Source organism: Anguilla rostrata, chromosome 6 (genome assembly GCF_018555375.3).
Source record: "Anguilla rostrata isolate EN2019 chromosome 6, ASM1855537v3, whole genome shotgun sequence".
Taxonomy (NCBI): Eukaryota; Metazoa; Chordata; class Actinopteri; order Anguilliformes; family Anguillidae; genus Anguilla; species Anguilla rostrata.
In genome coordinates this window covers 30479805-30496394 of record NC_057938.1, presented here as the reverse complement: position 1 = coordinate 30496394, position 16590 = coordinate 30479805, and the positions used below count along the sequence as shown (strand labels likewise).

The 16590-nt window shown below is 43.6% G+C and overlaps 1 protein-coding gene across 1 annotated transcript in view; it reads left to right on the top strand.

Annotated features, from left to right (window-relative positions):
• The first annotated feature begins 939 nt into the window (after positions 1 to 939).
• LOC135256970 (prepronociceptin-like) overlaps positions 940 to 16590 on the top strand; it is a 39535-nt gene continuing 23884 nt past the window's right edge. The window contains exon 1 of the mRNA XM_064339294.1: positions 940 to 1060. The gene's annotated coding sequence lies outside the window, so the exon portion shown is untranslated. The remainder of the gene's footprint in view (positions 1061 to 16590) is intronic.

Sequence of the window (16590 nt, the reverse complement as noted above, 5' to 3'; positions counted from 1 at the left end):
CCGTTCAAGACCAAGCGGGCCATGTCAAGCTTTGTGCCTACTTACATCAGACTCATTAATGCCTGAGCTAGCTTGGGTGCTTGACCTTATTTATTAATATTTATTTATGGACATTTAAATTTTTTAAGCATACTTAACCCTATTTGCGGACATCTTAAACTGTTTTAAGCTGCGCTTGTCTGTTGTCTACTCTGTGTTTGTCATTTGTTCGGTTATGTGTTGTGTATGCACTGATGCTTTTGCACAAATGAAGTTCCTAATGGATAAATAAAGTTATTTTGAATTGATTTTGATTTTGAATACAGGCTGTGCTGATACACCTTGATGGACAGCAGGCTGATGTTAGCGTTAGGGCTGATCAATTTTATTTCCTGTCGTTTGAGGCTTGCAAACATTCCACTTAAAACACAGTTTTTTGTAATTATTAAATACTAGATTTGTAAAGCTCATGATGTGCAGTTTTTGTTGAGACTGGGTCACAGAGATGTAGAATCAATTCTCTGTTCATTTGTATAGCCATAGGTTTGGAGTGTTTACCAACTATCCTGTTAAGTGTCCATCTATCCCTGTCAGTGAATGTATCTCTATTCTGTAGTTTGTTCTTGTTTTACAGATCTTGTAATATTATGTGTGATGGATACATCCGTCTGACTAATCAGTTATGCCCCTGTCATTATTGTGTTCATTTGGCTTCACAAATATGTGGTCTCTGCACATAACAATCCAACTTTAATTTTATACCCGTTCAAACATTCCTGGAACATGCAACGTTGACAACAGTCTGATACGTCAGCACTGACTAAGTAGATCTGTGTTTTCCATTTCTGTTGTTGAGCGTAGTAACTTCTCCCTCCCTATCTCTGTGCTAGAGTTGTCAAATGAGGGAAAGGGAAGAAAGGAAGATGGGCAGGGTTAAAGAGAGAGGCGTGTCTGTATAAGAAGGCAGTGTGACAGCATGCACTTAGTTGTAACAACTAGAGGCTGAGGATAGGACGAAAACTGCCACACAAACCCTGGCTCCTAAGACTCCAGAGAGCAGGTTTCCTAGCTACAATTCCAGGTAAGAAAAGAAAGCCATTGCCATTAGTTCCACACAGGGGAGGGGTCCTTGGGGGGAGGTGAAAGGAACACAGATAATTTGAAGAGGGCTTGCTTAAGCTTCTGTGCTAAGAGTTAAGAAATTGTGTTCTATTTTTTATTTTTTCTCAGGAGGGCATGGGTGTATTGTGGAGGGATTCTCCTTCTTGGCACTAGTAGTCACATAATAACTTCACCTCATATTCCTCTACCCTTTTTAGTGCATCCTTACTGGTATGGTTTGAGCACTCGTATGGTCTGTGTCTTATTTTTTAGATCTAATTTCCTTTTTTATGAAGACTTTTGCTGTTGTCGCTGTAATCTTTGTATATGTTTTCACCCAATTTTGTTGTGTCCATTCATTCAACGATTATTTTCAATTAATTGTCAGATTTTTGTGCTAGCTTTGTTTCTTTTTACTTTGGATTTTTTCACACAATAAAAAAAATGAAAAAACTGAACATATAATGTGCAGTATACAAATAAATTATAAATACCTTACAAATGAAATGGTCAAATATTGTACAGACATGAACGTTTTGCACATTTTTCATTACTAAATGTTTACTTTGTTTTCTACAAGCATAAGAACAGTAATTTGCTTTTGGAAATTTACTCCTGAGGACAGACATGTAACAATAACTACTGCACTTGAACGGAATGATCTGCGACCACTTGGTGTTACATTTCAGCTTGCATATATCCACATGTGATCCACACATGGTTTTACCTGTGTTAGAGGAGGTTTTATATTATTCGGAGCCAATAAATATCCCCTTTAAGGACTGCTCTGACGAGGTACACCAGAGCCGGGAGTCTGGGTCTCCTTATGTAGAAAAAGGGAAAATAGTTACACTGAAATTAGAACTGTAAAAAATCTGTGAATTTTATGGTAAAAGTCTATAAAGCAAAGGTTCAAAAATGTAAATATTTGTTTTATTTACAGTGAAACACCATACTACTTGTTAGATGTACAGCCTGCTACCATATTCTTAACATATTGTTGCCATTAGTTATATGGTAAAGTTCTCGCAACCCAGTATTTTACCATATAATTTAACATTTTTAAATAAAATTAACAATGACAGTGAATATCATTACAAAATCAATTTTTAAATTAATATTTAATGACAAAACTAATTCCATTTCACTATCAATAATTCAATAATGATTATTTTGATAAGGATAATAAATAATTATGTAAATATCATTCTCTTGGTAAAGAAAAAAGCAGGTGCACAGTTAGAGCTTTTTGAACTTAAAAAAAAACAGCAGTTCAAAGCTAAGTCCTTTCTCTTCGGACTTTAAATAATTTTAAGCCATGACCAGAATTTCTAATTGTTTTCACTGAAACCTCACCAAGTGGGTGGCACTATATAAAGTTTAATAAAATTTTATTTTAATTTGTGGATTGACATTAAATTACAATATACATTCATACTGATTTTTTTCTGATTTTGTGATTTGACGCACTCAGATATATACAAATTTTGCTAATTTATTTTGTTTTCATTCTATTAATAACAATTATTTTTGTTTAAACTATGGGTCCTAAACCCTTTGCCTGGTGGGCTGCAGGGTCACAGCTGGTTTTTGTTTTCACCTTAAAATCAGAAACAAAGTCAGACCAAAGAAACCATGTGAATTAAGTTACCTGTGTAATCAACTGCTTTAATTGATAAATTAAATACTCAGTAACAACAAAAACATAACAGACCATCTTGGTTTGTCTTACACTTGAAACCAAGAGTAGGACCGAGAACCTCTAGTTTAGATGTAAGTAAAAGACAAACCAAAATGGGCTGTATTCTCATCTGTACATGTTCTAATGTTCTACTAATGTTCAGCCACAGTAGCCATTTCACTGCTATACCTATGGATCCCCCATGTTTCCATCAGGAGTCAAGTGGCTGTGAAAATAAATGCCTTAGTCATATTGCTTGCGCTACTATTTTACAGTTCATTAAGTTGACATTTCTCCCAGCATCTTGGAGTCATATCAATAGCTTTGGATCCACTTAAAACGTAATGCAGTGGTTAGTGATGACAGATAAGATCAAATAAAGATGTATGATAAACAGACCTGTGCATTTGTCTCTGGTGTTTAGCATTTTGAAGGTTCAACTGTGAAGAAAGGGGTATTGAGAAGGGGTTCACCACTGCAGGAGGGAACTGACCCCAAACAGGTTACAGGATGTGCAAATGACAGGTTGTTGCTTTTTAACTTGACTGTAAGGATGTGAAGGAAAGGAGAACATGCAAGACATGTCCAGAAGTACAGTGCCTTTGGACAGTATTCAGGCCCCTTCACTTTTTCCACATTTTGTTATGTTACAGCCCTATTATACAATTAATTAAATTCATTTTTATCATCAGTCTACACACAATATACCATAATGAAAAAGGTTTTTAGAAATTTTTGTAACTTTATTGAAAATAAAAAACTGAAGTATCACATTTAGATAAGTATTCAGACCCTTTACCCAATACTTTGTTGAGCAACTTTTGGCAGCGATTATAGAGTCTTCTTGAGTATGACGCCACAAGCTTGGGATACCCAAGTTTGTAGCGTCATACCCCTCCTTGATAGATAGATAGATAGATAGATAGAAACTTTATTTATCCCGAGGGAAATTGCAGATCTCCCATTCTTCGCTGCAGATCCCCTCAAGCTCTGTCAGGTTGGACTGTAAAATCCCAGAAACCGACTGTGACAAGTTTCTGGTCATCATATTTCAGATCGCATGAGAACTGTTCCATCATGCTCATTTCTGTGGTGAAGGGATATTCTAATGCATACACAACTATCTCTCACTGAACAAAATGACCAAACTTGTCACGGTACGGGGGGTGGGACCCAGGCGCAGAGTGTGAAAAAACACGGAACTCAAAAAAGTTGATACAAACAAGACTTTACTAAAAAAAAAAAAAAAAAGCAGAACAAACAAAGAGCCACGAGGGGCATAAAACGAAAACTAAAAAAATACAAAAAAACTGAACTACACCAGTACAGATAACAAACGGCAGAAACGCACAGAAACACACAAGCGGAAATAAAGTAAGAAACACAAACAGGTCAAAAACACAGGCAGGTACATACGGTCTGAAACAAACACAAGTCGGAAACAAACACAAGGAACCAGCACCCGAGTCAAGGGGACAAAGAACTTAAATAGACAGGGGGTAACAAGACACAGGTGAACTCAAAAAACAATCAAACAAGAAAAGGAGGGGATAACAAGACACAGGTGGGAACAATGATAGAATAACGAGACAATTGAAAACAATCATACAATTAACAGGGGGGAGCAGGACACAAAACAGAAGTGCCGCCGTCTGGCGGCCCAACAAGGGAAACACAGACAGGAAAACACAGAACCATGACAGTACCCCCCCCCCCCCCAAGGGGGACGGCTCCTGACGTCCCAGGAGGCCGACCCGGGGAGGGAGTGAACAGAGGGTGGGAGCTGGAGACAGGACTCAGGACAGAAACAGGACTGGACACAGGACTCGAACGGGATGCAGGACTGGAACGGGACTCAAGAACGGAACAGGACTCGGGACTGGACTCGGACGGGGGAACAGGACTCGGGACTGGACTCGGACGGGGGAACAGGACTCGGGACTGGACTCGGACGGGGGAACAGAACTCGGGACTGGACTCGGACGGGGGACAGGACTCAGACAGGAACACCGGGAGACCTACAAGGACAGACAAAGGGACAAGCAGGCGGGGAGACACACGGCAAGACCTATAGACACGCCAAGGGACAGACAGAGAGGGAAGGAGAGGGGTGAACTCTGACACACAATCTGACACACGGGGAGACATGACAAAAAACACGCAGACTGACACACGAACACTAGGGGGCAAGGCAGGTGGCTTCGCCTGCGGAACAGCGGTCAGAGCAGGCCGCGGCGGACCCTGCGGGACAACAGACGGAGCAGGCGGCCTCTCCGGGGCTCTGGACAGCTCTGGAGGCCTCTCCGGGGCTCTGGACGGCTCCGGAGGCCCCCCCGGGACTCGAGGCGGCTGCGGAGGCCCCCCCAGGGCTTGAGGCGGCTCCGGAGGCCTCCCCGAGGCTCGAGGCCCAAGCGAAGCACGAAATTTGGGTGTAGCAGGCGGCAGTGGCCCCTGCGGAACGAGGGTCAGAGCAGGTGGCCCCTCCGGGACTTGAGGCGGCTCTGGAGGCCCCTCCGGTGCTCGAGACGGCTCTGGAGGCCCCTCCGGGGCTCGAGGCGGCTCTGGAGGCCTCTCTGGGGCTTGAGGCAGCTCTGGAGGCCTCTCCGGGGCTCGAGGCGCGGGCGAAGCACGAACAGTGGGTGGAGCAGGCGGCAGTGGTCCCTGCGGAACAACAGGCGGGGCAGGCGGACCCCCTGCAGTCTGGGCTGGGCAGGGGACTGGAACACGGACCCCAGCCATAGGGAACCCGGCTGGGCAGCCGGACGGGACCGGCGGGACCCCCGCGGGTCGGGCCCTGGAAAAATGACCAGCCGAGACTCTTCAAAAGATGCAGAGCTGGGATCCGCTGGCTGAGCAGCTGGAGGTCTGGCCGACCGGGAGGCAGCCCGACCACGGCGCCTCCGTGACCGCCCACCCCGGGCACTGGGAGGCTCAAGGGCGAAAACTGGGTCGAGCTCCCACCACCCCAGTGGCATGATAAACAAAAAAAGAAAAAAAAAACCCTCTGCTGGGTCCAGCACAAAACAGAAGTGCCCAACAGGGGAAACACAGACAGGAAAACACAGAACCATGACACAAACTATTTACTCCCTTATGTCTGAGGAATTGAATGGTTTTGAATAACACTTCTAGGTGCTTAAACACATATTGCAAATCCAACAGAATGTAATGTAGCTAAAACAGCTACATTTTGAATATGTGTGTAGTAAGATACAAGGTAACTTACCCAGTTAGAAGGCTCATATTGATGACACTGTTTCGAAATGTACATTGCATTTTTTAGACTAAATGATAGCTACTTAGCTAATGGTCACAATACATTATTAAATGTACTGTTTGCCTGGACCACTCAAATTATACTACGGTCAGGCTACCTGCTCTTTGAAAATGCATGGTCAGTCTCTCTGATCGTGAAATTGGTTTGCGCATCTGAAAATAATAATAGCCTGCAAACACAATGGGCTCTGTTTTCCAGCTGGCACATCATGTGTTGTGAGACATTGCACAGGCAAAATGTTATTTTCAGCATGAATTTTGATGCACCTGTGCTGTTTGGCAATCTCCTGACTCGTCAGGCGCCGAACAGGGAGAAGAGTCACTGCTGGGATGTGTCAGTCAAGATCGAGAAGCAGATTACAATTTTGGTGCAGCTCATTGCTATTGTCCGGTCCATCTGGTGTTACATTTGTGCCTTTGCCAACTGCCTGCCTGAACCAGGTCTACACCGTAAATTGCAGCCTAGCGCAAGGCAGATAGCTAGGTTTGGAGCTTTCCCATGCAATGCGTGCATGATCACAGCCTATTGAAAAACCAGTCAACGATTTTTGTGGATCATACGCTGTCAAATTTGACTTTGATATAAATCCCAGAAGCAGGAGAATTGCATACTTTGCATGTATTGTTCATTGTCTTATTTTTTTTTTTTAATAATTCATTTTTCATGTATTTATTTCTATTTTTAATTGTTTATGGCTGCTCATATGCATTGTGGTCCCTGAGGTACTACATTTCATTCTTTTTCTTACACCCATCTGTAATGAAAAGAATGAGAATAAACGCAACCTGAACAATATTTTAATATTAATTGATTGTAGTTAATATGATAGCTACAGTACTGGCACAAATACATAATGATTAATGCAATGTTTTATAGATATTACATTTTAAGATAATAATACGGATGAAAATATGAAGGCAGGGTTTCCCTCAGAAAAGTTGTTAGGCCCGGTGGCAAGTATCTTTTGACAGGGCCCAGCGGCCTGGCGCGGGCCGGCGGCCAAGTGTCGTTTTTGATGGGGGCCCGGCGCGGGCCAGTGACAGACTGATGGCAGCATTAAGGTAGGGCCCTATAGTTTCTGTGATAACAGAATCACGGACGGAATCGCGGAATTGAGAATTTAAAAAAGCTATAACACAGATTCCATAGGGCCCTACATTAAGTCAGTGCTAAAAGCTGACTGGAGATTTGAAAATATGACTACGTAATGTGAATGTTGTTATAAATAAGTCATTTATTCAACACACATTTTAAAAAGTCAACAACTATTTACAGCATAGCAGAGTCTTACAAAGAATCTGACAACAATGTACAGTCTTGGAATGTTGCGGTTTCAACAACAACAAAATAACTTAAATTAAATTTAAATAAATAATATAAAGATTTTTGCACTCTACAAAAAACTTGTATTCAAGTCCTAATTGGCTACTGAATCTTACAACAAGCCTTGGAATGCTGGGCACATTTAAACATTTAAAAAAACAGCCTAAGGTTTTTTGGCTTTTACGTCAGGCTACCTTTCCTCCATGACATTATCCCTAAATGGCACAAAGTAAGTATCTGTGTTACTGACTGTTTAGCTAGCTAGCTAAGTTAGTTACATGACCACGTTGTCATAAAATTTTTCCCAACCGTGAAAACTGGCTGACTTGTTTACATTTTGGACAGATGTGGCTCCTCGGTAGCCTAAATCAATTGTCGTTTCCGTAGCAGCACTTTAGACACAAACAATATCGAAAAAATCCTGAAATTTCTTCTTATCGTGAAGAGTGCCTGACCCTTAACCGTAGCATTTTTTCCCCCCCAAAGATGGTATTTCTAGATATAGACTAATTTTGCCGCTGTGTTAACACATTTTTACGGTTGCCGGTCAGGCACTTCACCATAAGAAGAAATTTTAGGATTTTTCCGACATTACTTTTGTCAAAAGTGCTGCAATGGAAACAATGGATTTACTATGTAGCCACATCTGTCCAAAATGTAAACAAGTCAGGCAGTTTTCATGGTCAGGAAAATTTTTATGACAACGTTACATCAATGTCATCAAGCTAACGTTATTAATAAACAAGTGAAGTTGTTATTTCGATGGCAATGAATAAGCTATGTAATGTTACAATATATTGAACGTTACATTCATGCCACTGTTTTAACGTTACCTACACACTGCTTAAGTTAATGTAAAAAGAATGTACTTACCGACGAGATGAAGTGATAACGCAGTTTGTAACGAGGTTAGTTAGCCTACTTAATAAGAAATGGTGGCTTGCTAAGTAACGTTAGCTTGTGTTAGTTGGAAGTATCAAGTGTTGAACGTCACTCTATGCACAATGAGGGTAAAGAACACTGATCTCAGGCCTGCTTTCCTACAGTGCGTTCACGTTTTAACTAACAGATGTCACTGGTGAGCTTTTCAGCCCCACTGTAACTGTAGTTTAAAAAACATCTTTAAAATACATTTTCTAAAAATTAGGCTTAGGCGAGACTTGCAATACACTGTTGGAAACCCTGTAAGGCGATTTATTCAGCAGTTCAGGGTACAGAATCAGCAAACAACCTCATAATCAAAATCCAGGCAAGGGTCAAAGTCCAAAAAATCAAAAAGGGCAAAAGTACAAAAACGGTAGCAAAAACAGAGTTGGTGTTACGTCTCTCTTAGGGTCTAGGGGTAGGAGGGAGTACGTAACATATATATATAAAAATAAAGTGTCCGGGTGAAAAGGTGTTGTGCACGTGAGGTATAAATAATCAGGGCAGACAAAGTTGCAGGTGATTTTAGAGGTGTTATTATTATTATTATAAGTGCAAGTGAGGTGATATTTACATTTGTACAATTACACAAAACAAGACACAACTAGGTCACAAGGCCAAGGGACATGGATGTAGCCAAAGTAATGAAATAAACAAAACCAAACAGCGCTAGAACAAAATATAATCTAACTATCTAAGAAAAATAAGACTATCTAGCTACTCTTACAAACCAAAAATACATAGTTGGCAACCACCCCTTTACTAATGTGTCTATACAAGTTTTCTTCCTGCGTGTGGCACCAATGTATAGAGGCCTCTGTCTTACCTGCCCCAGGGCCTTAACCACACACAGACAACCACACATACACAAGCAGGGAAAAACGTTTACGCGCACACTCACAGGTCTCCAATCTCTACAACCACACAGCAAAAACGAACAGAGATCACAACAACAGAGAGACGACGAGCTGCAGGAGCCACGTAGCTTTTATATTCCAGACGAGGGATGTGATTGGTGGCGGCGGGACCAGGTTAATGATGATTGACTGCGGGGACAGCGAATGGAATGATGAATGGCTCTCCTGCAGTATTACAGAGGGGGAAGAAAACACACACGACGTGGAACGTAACAGTTGGGTAAACAGGCAGGAGTCGTAACCGGTAACGGGAATACAGAGACAGCAGGCAAAAATCGTAAAACGGAAAACAGACAGAGTTCGTAACCGGGAATCAGAATAAACACAGATAAGGCTTGAACGACACTGGTAAAACAGAGGCACGATCTGGCGAAGAACACAAAAACTGGCAGGGTATAAATGAGGGGATAACGAGCTGCAGGTGATGAAAGTGGCTGAGTCTGATTGAATAATAGTCTCAAGAGCGGGGTGTGGCAGACGGGTTGACCGGAGCTGAAGGCAGAGAGTGGGCTGGGCCAAGGAACACATGGGCTCTTAAAACAAAAAGAAAACCATGCGCTCACAACTCATACATACACACCGACAGACAGATAAACAGACAAGAAAGGGGGAGCTCAGGCCAATGTCCTGACAATCCTTAAGGACAAAGGCCGAAATGGCTGATTCAGAACAATACAAATTTAAAGTTGTTGGAAGAAAGGTTTCAATAAGTGGATAACAAATTTAGCATTGACAACCATCAAAAATAAATGTAGATGCAAGCAGCAATTCCCAGGGTTCAGGCAGCATAGTAACAGAACCGAGCACAGAGACTCAAAGCAGACATGAACTTTACATATATATGTTCAAAGTGGTGTAAATTAAAATACAATATGGTGTTCTTGAAGCAAATTTTTTCTTTGTGAGGAGGGGCATCTACCGACATTGTTTTCAAGTCTCTAGGTCCAACAGATTTTTTAATAATTGCAATTTCAACTGTCTATTATAGCAATACCAAGTGGCTAATTGCCACCAATTTGGTATGGGGTTAATGGGTGCGACCCTCTAGCAATATCCTAATATTCATACGATTCGGCCAATTGATTGAGGAATAACTCAGAAAAGTAGATTAGTGAATATAATACAAAATGGCAGCCAAATCAAGATGGTGCTGATCCAATAAACACATCAATGTTCCTAAATAGAGCGTTTGTCATTGTAGCAAGTGTGAATCTCTGCAAAGGAATGGTTATTTTCAATGAAATTTAATTTTTTTAAAAATTTGGATACCATGTGGTCTGATTAATCTCAATGCAATTTCATTGGCTCATCATCTGCCCATATTTTTACAGAAGTGCTAGAAAAGTAATACCTGTATGTAGGTGTGTATCAGTCAGAGGAGAATTATTTTAAGAAAATACAATATGGCAGATTTTACAGGTTCTTACGGTGAATTTGTTCCTCATGAGGAGAGTGACCTGTACACCAAATTTTGTGAATATGGCAAACGAGATGCCGGGAAAACGGAAGGCTGGGCTCATGAATGTCTAAATTTTAATATGTACTATAGCACAACCAGGTATTGAATCTACACCATAAAGGATACACAAGTTCAGCCATCCAAAAAAACCTGCTAAGTTTCGTGATTCTAGGCCATGGTTCTTTGAGGTGAAAGGGGAGGGAAAAAAAATAAAACAAACACAATAGCGTTCCAGCAGCTTTGCTGCTTGGACCCCTAATATAGAGAATCCTAACAAAAATAATATGGTTCCAGTTGCTTCTCTGCTTGGACCCCAGTTATTCTTGGACAACAATCTCATACTTAATAATAACAAATATTAAATACTGTTACATTAGAGGGAAGTAAGTGCCCCAGGAGCTCCAGATAAATTGGCAAAATATCAGATATTGTTCACCTCGAAAAGTTCTGCTGACATGCACATTTTAACACTTCTATACCAAAGTGCGCATTTTTTCTGCATAACCACTGAACTATCAAACCTGTTCATAATCATAAATTGCTTTATGTACCTGACACCAAAAATATAAGTTTTACAATTATAGCCAATAACAAGTACAACAAAGTTCTAATACTCATAGATAAAGTCATGCTGTTCAGTCTATGTGTTAAACAGTTTAACACAGAAGGGTTAACAAGCTAAAGTGAAATGTGCTTGATAAATAACAATGTGCATTACAATTATTTAATTTTTGAATAAAAGCCTAAGTAAATAGACAGGATGGGCATGGGTAGACACAATAGACAAAATGCGACTTCAGGTAAACACATCTGAACCAACATTGATGGAAAAAGTGACTGCTGCAGCAGTGCAGCAATCCAACACACATACACACTCTTCACATTCACATGCCTCTAAACAAATGCATATCATCACCACTGCTTCAGATACAATTAGGATCACAGCATGTGCTAGTTAGAACCTGCTTACCATATGCAGATAAAATGAAGCTCAATTGCTTGAGGTTGCTGCCTTGGTACTGATGAAAGTGACCCTTTGTTTATCTGTTGGACATGGTGGTTTGCACTCTTATGGACATCTCATGTCTCTGAAGCTTAAGGGAAAGATTTTGCAGGTCATGCAATGTATTCTTCACACATGTCAAATTGGCGGTGAACCCCAAATTTGTGAGGCTACAGGTTGCTGTACTTCTTTTTCTCAATATCTGTGGTGTGATGTACACTCACTTGCTATTTTGAAGTATTGTACTAAAGCTAAAAAACTCTTTCTACACTGCCTTCAATATTAAAGCTTTTTGCTACCCATCTGAATATGAAGCTGCAGATCCTTTGTTGATCAGTGACAGACAGGTTAATTCAGGACAGAGTGACAGGGTGTAATTTAGGAATAAAAAGTCCAAATGACTGCACCCAGTCACTTCTATAAAAGTGTCATGCACTGCTAATTGCAAGCAATGCACAAGGCAGTTAAGTGGCTGAATTTAGTGATAATCTTGTTTCAGTCTGGCAATGAGTCCATTTGTTCTTCCAGTGAGAACAATGGGCCTCATTCACCAACCGTTCTTAAGAAGAATTTTCTTCTTAAAACCCATTTACGCAGTTTTCATGAAGATTCTGACATTCACCAACATTTTCTTATTTGGGATTTGTTCTTAGGTAAGAACAGACTCTATGCACACTCAAGAGCACACTTATGCACATTTGAGTGCTGACATGTTTGTGCAAAATAATTGGTTATTGCATGTTCTTCAATTCTACAGTTGTATAATATTATAGGATTTAAATAATGATAATATTTTTATCATTTATAGTATTTTTTAATAATTATTTTCATTATTTTAAAAAGCATTAAGTTGCCAGGTTCCACCCCAGAGGGTGGTTGCCTCAGCGGGGGTTCATCTGTAAATAAATGATAAAAAACAAACTATTGTAGTGACCTTTTATTTTTGGAGGTTTCGATTATGCAATGTTTGGTCTATACTGCAAAAGCAAATGTTTAAATTTTGAATACAAACTAAGCACTTAGGTAACACTTTTTAAACACATGGACATGTTGAAGAAGAGAACACTTATTCAGAGGCGTCACTAGGGGGGTGACACCAAAATGACTGGCAATACATTTTTTGTGCAGTGTTTTGTGCAGCGACGGGTTTACTCGAATGCAGTTTACTGCCGGTTGATTTAATTAGCGGTATTAATGTGACGAGAAGCGCTTTGTCGTTTGAATGCATAACATGCAATTCCTTGCTCCCACTACCACCAGCATTTTTTTTTTTTTGCCTCAGATTTGACATCAAACCATTTTTTTTTTTTACTTCATCAGTTGTGCGCACTTCTCCGGATACAGCGTTCACTGAACGAGAAATAGCATCCCATGTATCTTTTTTGTGTTATTTTATATCCACTACTGGCGCTACTAAATATGACAGGTCATTTGCTGTTCACTTCGAGCAGCAAAACCTCCACTTCAGAACTACTTAAGTTTTTCTTACATGTGGAGTCCGGTGCTCCACCCTCTTTAGATTTTCGTTTGGAAATTGTCGACTTCGTTCGCTCTCAACTTTTCTTTTCGATTTCTGTGTGTGCACACGGCCTTTTATGGGGATTGGCTGGGCATTTACCTATGCTAATTAGGAACAACTGGCACACGCTTTACGTTTACGAGGACGATGAGATTCATCATTTTAAGAACACGTGTGAACAATTCTGCGGTTTAAGAACATGTCGTGAATCTGACGTAGATTTTTCTTCGGACCTTTCTTAAGAACAAATTTAAGAAAAAACTTAGGAAGATATTGGTGAATGAGGCCCAATGTCAGTGGCAGTAGTGAAATTCTGTGGCAGAAAACGATTGTCTTTTCCTCTATGCGCTCCAAAGGCTTCTTCTGTAAGTTAGAAATCGACTTTATGCCTGTGCCCAGGTTCAGTTCAACTAATTCTGAAACCACACTGTCCACATCACCCTTTCAACTGATATTGCATCATACAAAATCTTGAATGCGCGACGCCCATGTAGTCTTTTGTCTATAGTGATGCTAGTACATGAACATTTTCTGAAAAGCTGGTGCTGGAGAGCTGCAGGTTTACCTTAAATTCAGAAATTGAATCAGACCCAAGAACCCAGGTGAGGTGAATTCACTGTTTCATCAACTACTTAAACTGCCTAACATCTGAACTAATTCAAGGGATTTTACAGTTGGGTTCTAAAGCAAGATACAGCGAAGAAAGATGAACATGCTTTTGACTCAGCACTTCACTGATATTAGACATTAACACAGCTTTTGATGCTTATCAATCAACCAAACTTTATTTATATAGCACCTGTGGCACCGCACGGGGCGTGACGGTGCAGGTGGGGCGGCACAGAAATGCACAGACCGGAGGTTTGGGGAAAAGTAGCCCAACAGGGCCTTTTATTAACCAAGTAAATACACAACCCAAAACCCAACTCCACAACAAAAATCTCCTGTCGGAGTTAACTTAAAGTAAAGTGAACAAAATTAAGAAACAACGGCGTCCGGGAGACCGCTGAGGGGATCCCTCTTCAACTCAGGAAGAGGGATGTTGTCCTGCGTCTCCACCGGTTTCTGAAAAATAGGGACAAAGTTATTAACCGTTTTCAGCTCTCCGGCCGCCCAAAACCCCCTCTCCTCCATGGAGACAAACAGCCTCCTTTTAATCTCCCAGCCATCTCCCTGGAGTGGCGGCAGCTGTGTTGCCTCATTGATGGCAGGTGTGCTGCCTGCCAATGAGGGAGTGCGGAATGTTCAGTCTGCCGCTCTCCAGGGTCCTGTGGCTGGGCTTCCTATTGGGGCGCTGTCCTGGGTTCTGAAGAGGCGGCCTGGTGGCCGGTTCTGGCTGACGCCTATAGGGCTGGGAGGGGCACTGTGGAGCCATGCCCCGATCCACGCCACATTCCTCCCCCCTAAGCGAACCGCCACCAGTGCTGGCTGCGGCCGCCCAGAGCGCGTGCAGGCGGGACAGGGCGTCAGCGTTCCCATGGAGCCTTCCTGGACGGTGGACCACTTCAAAGTTGAAGGGCTGGAGTGCCAGGAACCAGCGGGTCACCCTGGCATTGGCGTTCTTCTCCCGGGCCATCCACTGGAGGGGCGCGTGATCTGTAACCAGAGTAAACTTCCGCCCGAGCAGGTAGTACTGGAGTGCTGAGAGGGCCCATTTAATGGCAAGGGCCTCGCGCTCAACAGCCGCATATCGCGATTCACTCGGGCGGAGCTTACGGCTCAGAAATAACACGGGGTGCTCCTCATCGCCGTGTACCTGGGACAGAACCGCGCCCACCCCCATCTCTGACGCGTCTGTTTGGACCAGGAAGGGCCGGTCGAAGTCCGGGGTATGGAGGACCGGGTCCGAGCACAGGGCGGCCTTCAGGTCCTGGAATGCCCTCTCCTGCTCAGGGCCCCACAGCAGTTTCTCCGGAGACCCTTTTCGGGTGAGGTCGGATAAGGGTGCGGCTGTGGAGGAGAAATGAGGGATAAAACGCCGGTAGTACCCGGCCAGCCCCAGGAAGGCACGTACCTGGGTCTTGGTGGTAGGCCGGGGCCAGTTCTTCATGGCCTGCACCTTCTTCTCTTGGGGCTTGAGCAGGCCCCGACCGATGGTGTAGCCCAGATACTGTGCCTCGTTTTACGCTATGCAGCACTTGGCGGGATTGGCGGTGAGGCCAGCTTGTCGCAGCGCCCCCAAAACAGCCTGGACGTGAATCAGGTGGTCGGCCCAGGTGCCGGAGTGGATTACCACATCGTCCAGGTAGGCTGCTGCATAGCGCTGGTGTGGCTGGAGTACGATGTCCATCAAGCGCTGGAACGTTGCGGGGGCCCCATGGAGCCCGAACGGCAGGACCCGATACTGGAACTGGCCCACCGGGCTGTGATGAGCAGTCTTCTCCTTGGCTGACTGGGTGAGGGGGACCTGCCAATAACCTTTGGTTAGGTCCAGTGTTGTAATAAAGCGGGACTCACCCAGTCGCTCGAGTAGCTCATCCGCCCGGGCCATGGGGTATGCGTCGAAGTCGGACACAGCATTGAGGCGTCTGAAATCATTACAGAAGCGCAGGGAGCCATCGGGTTTGGGCACGAGGACTATGGGGCTCGACCATGGGCTGCAGGCCTCCTCAATGACTCCCATTGCTCTCATCCTCTCAATCTCCTCCACGACGGCCGCTTTCCGTGCCTCCGGGATCCGATATGGGCGTATGTTCACCACGGTGCGCTTCGGTGTACGAATATGGTGCTCCATTAAGGTGGTACGACCTGGGAGAGGGGAGAACACATCACGATTTTGGTCAACTAGTTCTCTCACCTCTTGGACCTGGCGGGGGCTCAGGTCAGCACCATATCACACAGTCTCCCGGGGCGCAGGGGTTGTTTCCTCTGTGGTGAACATCGCCGCCGTTGCTGCTGCAGGACCCTCTACCCACCTCTTGAGCAGATTCACATGATACACCTGCTGCGGTTTCCGGCGTCCAGGCTGGTCAACGCGGTAGTTCACTGGTCCCAGTCGCTCCTTGATAGTATAGGGTCCCTGCCATGTGGCGAGAAACTTGTTTTCAGGAGTGGGTACCAGCAGAAGGACACGGTCGCCTGGCCGGAACTCTCGGGGTTGAGCAGGCCGGTTATATGTCCGCTGCTGGGTGCGTTGAGCTTCCACCATGTGCTCTCTTACCACTGGCATGACACTTGATATTCGGGTGCGCATCTCCTCCACGTGCTCAACCAGGCTCCGGTGCGGTGATGGTTGTTCCTCCCAGGCTTCTTTGGCGAGGTCCAGGAGTCCCCTCGGCCGCCGCCCATACAGCAGCTCAAAAGGGGAGAAGCCAGTGGAAGCCTGGGGCACCTCCCGAATGGCAAAGAGCACATACGGCAGGACCTGGTCCCAGTCCTTGCCGTCAGCAGCGACTATCTTCCGAAGC